The sequence below is a fragment of the Equus quagga genome, chromosome 7, assembly GCF_021613505.1.
Source record: "Equus quagga isolate Etosha38 chromosome 7, UCLA_HA_Equagga_1.0, whole genome shotgun sequence".
Classification (NCBI taxonomy): domain Eukaryota; kingdom Metazoa; phylum Chordata; class Mammalia; order Perissodactyla; family Equidae; genus Equus; species Equus quagga.
Window position 1 is genome coordinate 46,238,256 of NC_060273.1, and position 10,846 is coordinate 46,249,101.

Below are 10,846 nucleotides of genomic sequence, written 5' to 3' on the forward strand. Positions count from 1 at the left end.
ACATTAAAAAAACTACATGGTAAATGTTACTTAATTGAGTTAAAAAAAAAAAAAACTAGCGTTCAGTCTGCCTGGTAGAAATATTTTTTGTTGTAGAATTCGTAATTGATTATTCAGATATAGGTTATTTTTTGTTAAGAGTATCCCTATTTCATAAGTGCTTTACACAGAGATTTGAGTTTTATCTGTATATTTTAAACATAAAATACATGGAATTTTCTTGAATAACGAAACCAGGCTGTGTTCCCTGCATTATTCATAGGCAGCATTTGCCAATATAGTAAGGCTGTGTTCCTAAAGTTGACTAGGAATTTAAGAAAGCTGAAATAAATTTTACCATAGAATCACGACATAAATTATCCTTAGGCCTCTGATCCAGTCCATGTAGAGTGAATGTGCCTTAGAATTGTTGAACTATGTTATATGTGATAAGGTTTTTTAATGAGGGAAAGAAAAGGTTTTTCCTGAGCCTGGCAGTGTTGTTACAGAGGTTCAGGTGTGTGCCATCCTTTCCTCTCACCTGCGTTTCCGTTCTCCCCGTGCTGCTGTACTACCTGAGCCTCTTGTCCTTTCCCTACAAGTGCTTCAAGCTCCCACGTTAACATTTACCTTCCCCGTCAGAAACTCAGTCCCGCAGAGCAGCTCATCTCCGGATAGAGGAGGAAAGAAAAACATCCACATCTTTTCTTACTAAGAAGTCAATGATCACTGACCCCTTTTCCCCTCAGAAAAAAAGTATTTACTTTCTATGCAAAGGGTATTTGCTAATTCCTGGTCCTAATTCCTGGAGTTTTGGGAATTAAAGTGAAACTTCAATAAATTAGGTAGAACAGAACGACTGTTGAGGTTGGTCCCTCTGGGATCCTTATGTGCGTGTCTACTGCGGACCTTCCTCCTGCTTTGAGTTCTCAGGTTCCTACTCTTAACTGCCTTTTTCCTTGGACCTATGAACTCATTTTCTGAAAGCACCAGGTTTTTGCTTGACAGCACTGGGAGTTTCAACACCAACAGGGGAAAGGTTTGGAATGGCCAGTGCATAAATATGGATCATTTGTAATTAGGTATTTTTCTTAATAATTTGATGCCTCGTAGTTGACTATTTCTAGGAATTTCATTGAAGTCAAGCTTGATTTTTATGAGGCATTTTTTTTTAAGTGCAGCTAAATACGTTATTTCCAGTGTTTTCTGCTACTGTATATTTTCTCAAGGTAGTCTCATTTATCCATGGATTCATCAAATTTTTCAGAGTAGGATGAAGTTGACTTCTGTTAATTGACGGAGGCAAACTACCTTGAGAAGTTTTATAGTTCATAAAATTGAAAACTCTTTCTTTGGGTAATCTTGAAGGGCTAGATGCTAGAGAAATTAGAAATGAGTTGGCCAAGTTTTCCAGTAATTGTGGCTGAAATGTGACTTAAACTCAGCTTTCCTACATTCTAGCATTGTGCTTTCCTGTATAACACACCTCATTGAATCAAAAACTTGATTAGTCTGATTCTTATTCACAGCTGTACTGTGAACTTGTAACTTGGGATGAAATGGAAAGTAATGTTTAATAGGAAGTTTTATTACTTGGATTCCATTTGTTCACATTTTTCTTTACAGTAGCTGGTATGTAGCTTCAACCATCAAAATGGTTAAAAGTGCATGGTCATTTGAAAAAACACTGTTTTTGGGGTTTTTTTTATTGCGGTAACATTGGTTTATAACATTATGTAAGTTTCAGGTGTACGTCATTATATATTTCAGTTTCTATGTAGATTACATCGTGTTTACCACCCAAAGACTAATTACAGTCCATCACCACACACATCTGCCTAATCATCCCTTTTGCCCTCCTCCATCCCCCTTCCCCTCTGGTAACCACCAATCCAATCTCTATGTGTGTGTTTGTCATAAACGTACTCTTTTAAGTAGGTAGGCAGATAACAATATTTAAAGCTTAGCTTGATGTTGTGGAATGAAGAAACACTTTTTGTAAGTAGGTGGCCTGGGTTTTTAATGCCTTTTCCAGTTTGAAATTTCTAATTCCCACAAAATTTGGTGAAAGTAAAATATCTTAAATTTAAACATCCAGTACTGATTAACAAGCGACATTTTCAAATATTATGGTCAGAAGAATTTGTTATGAATCAATGATGGTATCAATACTTGCTGGCTTAGTATGTTGTGTGTTTGCAAATAGGTAGAAACAATTCTAATTCTTGAGTGGATCATTTGATCACTATTTTTAAGAGGTTGCTATCTCCAGCTAAATACTTAAGCTAAAGTTTTATTTGGTTGGTTGACTGATTTTGTTTTGTTTTGTTAGAGGGAATATAAAGCTCAAAAGGTTAGTTGTACAGCTCCTTAGTCAATCCAGCCTTTTGGGATATAGTTAAAAGAGGATTATCTCCCTAATGTGAACATACTTAGAGTCATTTGAGGGAGTTGGCTAGTTCTATAGTATTAGTGACTGATTTTTAAAAATAGGCAAAAGTAGAATAGAATAATCAAACTCTGTATACATATAGCCCAGCTTCAAAAATTAAAAACATTTTGCAAGTTTTGTTTCATCTGTTCCCCAACTTGTTTTCCTGTTGTGTTTAAATACAAATGCCAGATACCATATCATTTCACCCATAGTATTTCTGTGTATCTATTTAACAGATTAGTTTTTTTAAAAAATCGTAATACCATTACCATACTTAACAAAAATAATTCTTTATCTGATATAGAGTCCATATTTAAAGTTTCATGATTGTGTAAAAACAAAAAATGTCATTTTATATTTGGTTTGCTTGAATCAGGACCCAGTCAGGGTCTATACATTGTTAATATGTCTTAGATCTCTTAATCATTGTGTGTACCTTTTATTCCCCTTTCTGTTTCTTTGCTAATGAAACTGGGTCATTTGACTTAGAAAATTTCCCATATTCAGTATTTCATCAGAGTCGTGTTCATTCCTCTAGTTCCTATTTATCTTGTAAACTGATAGTTAAGGGAAGTTTTTTATAGAAATTCTTTTAATAAATACAAAAGGGGTGACAGAATTAGAAATATACTGTTGCAACTCTTAATGGAATAATGGATCCAGGCACCAATCATCAGCAGATGCTAAAGCCATTGGGTGAAAAATTGGAGGACTTTATAATGAAGGGATCAGGCTAATAATGTCTGACCTCAGTGATCAGTCTGAACCTCAGATTGACAACCAGATGGTGCAATGGTATGCTTCTGAAGTGATGCAGTGGGAAATAGCACCTGTCAGGTATCACTGCCTAAAAGGAAGAAAAAACTGGATCTAATCAAACCTCTAGGTTAAAATTATGAAGAAACATCCAGCCTTTTTTTCTCTTACCTGTAAGCTAATTCTTTGGGTTAACAGTTCAGTGAATTGAAAGAACTCAGATTTACCAGTATGCTTTCAACCTTAGTCCCAGGTCTTCTCTGTGTTTGGGGGAGTAAGTTACTTTAACTTTCTTACTTGGAATTACTTAGGGCTAGTAGCTATGGTTTAGGGTGATTGAAAACATCTAGCAGATAACCTGGAGTTTAGTAGTCTCGCTAATAAATAGCACTTCGTTTTCTGTAAATGTTTTAACACAGATGACTTATTTCCCAGTAGTCTTAATTGTTCTTTTTTATGGCACCAGGGATTACTAAACTATCAAAAATTCTGTTTTAGACCCCCTAAAGTTGTAGTTTTTATTGTGACATTTCACTGAAACTGGAAGGGGGAATGGAATTTTCAAAGAAGTTTCTTTTTTAACAAGAACATCCACTATTCAGATATATTTTCTTACATTCACTCCTTTCTTGGTTTTAGTTCCGTTTTAAATGTTGCTGTTCTGGGGAGAAATCAACATAATTAAAAGGCTGAGACATAGATTTAATTATGAAGACAAGAAACCACCCTAAATATCCTTTGAGGCAGGCGCCTCATGGGCTGAGTTCTTTCAGATACTATTAACGGCGTTACATATATGAGATGAATTAAAGATTATCTGTAGATTTGGAGGAGTTTCCGTGCTCCCACCCCCCAGTGACTTAACTGTTTCCCATTATAAGTAAAACTGAGTTTTTCAACTTAAAAAAACCCAGTACTTTAAAAAGCTGCTGGATTTACTCAACTAAAGGCAACATGAACAGGTACAGTTTTGAGAATGAATGACAAGAACAAACCTAAAGATAGAGTATGTCATTGGTAGAGGAGTTTCATCTTCAAAGATTTTGCTATTTCTTTTTACTTTATTATTTTTCAAATTACTTTAGAAACATTTGGAATGTCTTGTGTCTTCACAACAGCTGCACACATGAGAAGACTGGTTTGTGTGAAGATGCTTGCCTGCAGAGTCAGGTTGGATTCAGACCCTGGGACTCCCTTATAGGTGGACAAGTTACATATTTCCTGTAGTCTCATCTGTGAGTTAGAATATGCATACCTAACTTCCCAAGGATGGTTGTGAGGATTCAGCAGAATAATTTACAGAAAGTGTTAGTGAATGATTATTATTTTCATTATTTCTTGATTTATACAATATTCGACAGTCTGCAAATTATATTCCTATACTTTTGGTTGCAGTCCTGTAAGAACCATAGGAAGTGAGCACAGTTAGATATTGTCTCCATACATCTTTTTCCATTCTTTTAATTTGTTTATGCCTATGAAGTGTTTTATGTAGGAAGTATATAATTGGGTCTTCCTTAAAATATCTAACCTGTCTTTGCCTTTTAATCGTGTCTTTAGACCATTTGTGTTTAATGCAATTATTGATATGGTTAGGTTTAAATCTGCCATCCTATTTTCTGTTTGTCCCATTTGTTATTTGTTCCTGTTTTCCTCTTTTTCTGCCTTATTTTGGATTGAGTATTTTTTTATGATTCCACAATATATCCTTTGGTGGTTTATTATAATTATTTGTGCGTGTGTTTAGCAGTTGCTTTAGAGTTTGTAGTTTACATCCTTATCGAAGTATGCCTTTAAGTGACATCATACCACTTCACATATAGTAAAAGAATCTTAAAACAGTAAACTACCATTTCTCCCCTTCTGGGTTTTGTACTATTGTTAGACATCTTAGCTATATGTTAAAACCCCACAGTATACTGTTATTTTTGCTTTAAACCATGAATTATCTTTTAAAAAGATTTAAATAACAAGAAAAGAATCCTTATATTTACCCACATAGTTAGCATTTTCAGCATTCTTCAATCCTTTATGTAAATCCATAATTCCATCTGGTATAGTTTTCCTTCTGCCTGAATTACTTCCATTCACATTTCTTTTTGTTATCGATCTGCTGGCAATGAATTCTTTCAGCTTTTGTATGTCTGACAGTATTTATTTAGCCTTTGTTTTTTGAAAGATGTTTTCGCTGGGTATAGAATTCTAGGTTGATAAAAGATGTTGCTTCCCTATTTTCTGGACTGTGTTGCTTTCAACAAAAAGCTGCTGCTTCCTTGTATGTGTCTTTTTCTCTGGTTGCTTTTAAGTTTTTTCTTTACCATTCCTTTTAAAAAGCAATTTGATTATAATGTGCCTTGTGTGATTGTCTTCAGGTCCTTGTGCTTATGTTCCCTGAAATTCTTGGCTCTATGAGTTTCTATTTTTTTTTTATCATATTCAGAAATTTTTTCAGCCATTATTTATTCAGGTATTTTTTTCTGCTTTCCCCTAGGGACTCCAGTTACTCACTTGAAATTATCTCATAGCTCACAGATGCTCTTCAGTTTTTTTAATTTTTTTTCCTTTTCTCATTCTGGATAATTTCTTTTGCTTTGTTTTTTGGTTCATTAATCTTCTGCAGTGTCTTATCTGGCTTTAATCCTATCCAGTGTATTTTTTGTCTCAAACGTTGTCATTTTAATCCCTGGAAATTTTTTTAGTTCTTTTTAAAAAAATCTTCCATGTCTCTAATTAAAATGTTCAATCTTTCCTCCTAGTTCTTTGAACGTGTGGGATATAGTTATAACTTAATATCCTCATCTGCTAATTCTATCATCTCTGCCATTTCTGGGTCGGTTTTGATTGATTGCTTTTTCTTCTATTCTGAGTCATATTTTCTTGCTGCTTTGCATGCCTGGTAATTTTACCTTTTTTTAACCTTGTTGGATACTGGCTATTTTTATATTCCTATATACTTGAGCTTGATTATGGGACACAATTAAGTTACTTGCATCAGTTTGATCTTTTCAGGGTTTGGTTTTAAGCTGTGTTAGGCAGGCCCAGAGCAGTGTTTAGTCCAGGGCAGGTTTTTCCCCACTTCTGAGGCGAAGCTTTTTGAGTACTCTGCCCAGTGCTCTCTGAATTTTCAGGTTTTACATGCCGCCTGGTGGGAGGATGAGCTATCCCTGGCCTGGTGTGAGCTGCGGGGATTGTTTCCTCTGATGATTACAGTCTCATCCTTTTGGGTGGTGCGTTTCCTCACGAATGTGCTGATCACAGGTGAAGAGCTCGCTCACTCTCGGTGGCGCTTCCCCTGCAGATTCTAACTGCCTTCGCTTCCTTGGACTTGCAGCTCCCCCTCTTGACTGCAGGGTGGCTCTGCCTGGTCCCCCTCCCTGCACTGTGGCCTGGAAAAATCTCCAGAGAGTCAGCTAGGCAATCGTTGGGCTCACTTCACTTGTTTCCCATCTCCCAAGGGTCACTGACCTTCATTGCCTGATGTCCAGTGTCTTGAAAACTGCCATTTCATATAGTTTGTCTAGTTTTCAGTTGTTTCAGATAGAAGAGTAAATCTAGCTCCCGTCAGTATCTCCATTTTACAAAGTGGCAAACTGGGGTCTGAAGTAGTCAGTAGCTGTGAGCTTTTAGTGGAGCCGGGGCTGGAATCGAGGCATTACACATCAAGACCTGGTGCTTTTCCACCGTGTCGTACTGCCTTTCCTCATGTAATTGAAGCTTATCCTTTTAAGCTTGATAGCCTAATTCAAACCATTTTTGTTGGAAATTTCAAAAAGTGGTTAAGTACTTTTGTTTTCCTAAATAGCATTTTGAATATATTTGAACCTTTTCATTATCAACATTACGTATGATCTTCTGCAGTGATTATCAACCTGTCTCACCCAGATAATACCTGTTTTATAAAGTACTTTACAATGCCCATTTTAGCCTGAAGAGTCCGAGCCCTTGTCAATCATCAGGCTGGGTTGCTGCGCATTTCTGTTCAGTTACAGTGGGCAGAGGGGTATCACAAGGTGCCTGGCACCCCCGATGTGTAAAAGGAGCCCTACCTCTTCCTGCTGATGAGGGCCGATTGCCCCTGCCAAAATGGTAATTCACTGACTTTAGGTCCCTGGACACAGTTCAAAGCGCCCTGTTTGGCACCCATAGCTTGCAGTTCAGTGAACCCCTGCTGTGTCCCCTGGCAAGAGTATAACCCCTTTGAGAACTAGGACGTTGCAGGGCCCAGAGTTGTGGGGACAGCAAGAAGAAAATCCCCCGGTAGGTCATGAGGAGTGATGGTAAGTGGAGCTACTCTTGCTTCTACCCCGTGGTTCCTGGACCTGTGTATTATTAGGAACACACATCATATAGAGGTCCCTGATTTCATATACCACATCCGGAAAGATGGCACTGCAGCCTTTTAGAGTATTGCCTCTGAATACTCTGAGTTGGTACTTCACCTGTGCCTTCAAAAGACAGTTCCAGTGTTCTGTGAGGTTGGCTGCTCCTGCCCATTGCAGGATGTAATACAACCGGTGGGTTCCATGGTCATGGGCTCACTCCCACATCTCCTTTGCTGTAAAGTGGGTCCCCTGGTCGGATGCTATGTTGTGTGGGATTCCATACCTGTGGACGGTGCGGTCTGGAAGGGTAGTGGTACTGATTGAGGCTCTGAAAACTGAGACGACAAGCCCAGACCTAGAATAGGTAGCTGTCTCTGTGAGGGAGAAACTGCTGGCCTTTCCAGGATGGAGAGAGTCCAAAGTAGTTGATTTGCCACCAAGTGGCCGGTTGATCTCCCTGAGGATTAGTGCCTACTGCTGACAGGTGAACCACTCAGAGGCAGCAGTAGCTAGATTGACCTTGGTAAGTGCTACTATATGCATGTTAGGTAATGTGATGGATATTGTCTTTTTTCCCCCTCTCCAGATCTGCTCTCTACCCCGCTGACTGCTGTGTGCCCTTAAGAGGCTGACGTCTTTGCACTGCATCATCTGGGCTCCCTTGCCTTGTGGGGTTGGTCAGTGGGAGAGCCGAGCAGGAGAGAGATTATTCATACCCCAGCTCCCTACCTTCCAAGCCATGGTTTTGCATAGGCGGCGTCCCTTGGCCAAAGGCCACAGCTCCTGTTGAACAGACCTTTTTACAGCTGCAAGCATTCACATGGTACCCCTAGCAGTTCCCTCTCCCCTCTGCCCCGCCCAGCTAGGGATAGTACTGGCCTCCCACGGTTGATATGCCCAGGATGCTGCTTCAGCACCCCCTGTTGGCTTCCCCTATGCACTCCACTCTAAAGGGTCTCTTCCTTCAGACTGCAGTCTGAGGATGCCGTCTATTCCTTCCAGGACCCCAGCTGACACAAGATAAAGTATTTTCTTCGTTGCCTTTTAAAATGAGTTGTAGACAGTAAACATTTTCACCTTGCCTTGATTCACTCTACTAATATTTATTGAGCACCAACTAGGTGCCAGATCCTGTTCTGTTCTTTGAGAAAACGGTGAATGAGACAGAGGAGATTACAGTTAGTAAAAGGGTAACTTCAAACAGTGATAAATGCCCTGATTCCCTGAGTAATCCTGAGGGGTTCTGCGGGTGCAGCCACCTTAGATTGGGCAGTCTGGGAAGGTCTTTCAGAGGCAGTGAGTTTTGAGGACCTGGGAAGCTTGACCTGAAGGATAAGGAGGAGCTTGCTGTTCAAAGATCTGAAAGGACATTCCAGATAGTGAGACAGTAGCAAGGGCAAAGGCCTAAGGGCCCAGTGGGCTTGGCTTGTTCCATATACAGAAGTTTCTGGAATATAGTGCAGTAGCATTAACAAACAGGTGATGGGCAATTTACCTATGTGTTTGTAGTCAGAATGAAGTGATAAATTGTAATATAGCATTAGCCTCTGTTCAGTGCAGACAACCCAGTTTGCTTAGCAAGTACTTTCAGACTGTTGATTGGGCAGACACTGGATCTTAGCACAGCGCCAAGCCCTGTCTCTAACCACCTAATCATAACCCCGAATTACCCAACGTCACAATAACAAAGTTGCAGAGGTGACATGTGTTCTGTTTTATTCCAATCTCAGGGGTAATTTCCCCCTCTGTATTAAGGGAGGAGCACATCAGCTGGAGGTCCTCAATAGCTTTAAGAGATAATCCACAGAAATTAATAAACCGAAGATTCCCAAAGAGCAAGAGAGAAGGCAGATGTAATAGGTCTTTGACTCAAAAACGGGTGTGGAGGGGCTGGCCCCGTGGCCGAGTGGTTAAGTTCGCGTGCTCCGCTGCGGGTGGCCCAGTGTTTCGTTGGTTCGAATCCTGGGCGCGGACATGGCACTGCTCATCAAACCACGCTGAGGCAGCGTCCCACAGGCCATAACTAGAAGGACCCACAACGAAGAATATATAGCTATGTACTGGGGAGCTTTGGGGAGAAAAAGGAAAAGAAATAAAATCTTAAAAAAAAAATGGGTGTGGAGTTGCCCAAATTACAAAGATCTAAGCTAGCAGTTTGTTGTTTTTAATTGAATATTACAGGAATTAGTGGAATAGTTACTTGGGGCCCATAGTAGGATATAAATATGCCTGATAGGACTCTGTGAGCCAGCAGAGAACCCCACCTGACTTCCAGGCTTTCTCCCCTTTCTCGAAAATACTGTTAGGGCCGCTTCATTCTCATTCAGGCTTTCCTACCTCCTCTGATGTAAACTTGCAGCAAAATCGCAGGATAGGCTAAATGTGGTGCATACTGGATTGATTTGGGCCATGGTGTGTTTCTACTACAGAGTTTAACCATCAGCTCAAGAAAAGTGGTTCATTTTCCCCATCTTTTCCATTTATTATAGTCTCAGTTTTCTCAAATGAAAGCTCTCTCTAGGTAAGGAACAAGGTCTTACAATTTGTGTTTCCAGCACCACATGTCCGGCATATAACAAATAATGAAAGAATTAAGATTCCAAGAGGCATCTTCTTGGCGCAATCTCGACCTTGACTACGTCTCTAAATGTGAGTGCACAGAGGCTGCCTTCGGCCACCAAGCGGCGCTAAAGCACCATCCAAGACGCATTCACTGTTTTCCACGGGGTTCGAAGTTACGTACTTTTAAAAAGAGTCAGAAAAGTTAATTCACAAGTTCAGGGGAATTTTTCCAAGGCACGAATGATGTCCCAGCCAGGGGTGGGCTGCAGAAGGCGTTCTGAGTCTCTGGGCGCATCTCAGACCTCGGGATCGCAATGGGAACTCGGGTTGGGGAGTCGCAGAGGTGCGCGCGCGGGAGAGCGTACAGCCTGGCGCCCCCAGCAGGTGAGGGCGGAAGTGCGCGCGGCGCTCGGTATCCGCCGGGCGCGCGCGGGGGTCTTCGGGGAGCCAAGCTACCTTCCCGCCCCCGCCCCCTCGGCGCGCGGGGCCGGCCGGGCCGCTCCTCCCCTGGGTGGGTCCCGGCTCCTTTTCTGGCAGGGTCTATTTGCATAGAGGAAACTGCCCAAAGTGGCCGCTGTGGAGGAGCTGGCGGCGGAGAAGGGGGCGTGGGCCGCGATCCGCTGCTGCTCGGAGGCCAAGCCCCGTGCCTGGCCGAACTCGTGCCTCGGGCTGTCCCGCCTGGTCCCCGCTCGCTCAGCTGGTCCCCAGCTCTGCACCGCCCCCTCGGAGAGCCCACGCGCGACCAGCGCGCCATGAGCCCGGGCGAGCGCGCCGGCGGCGACGCGCGAAAGGA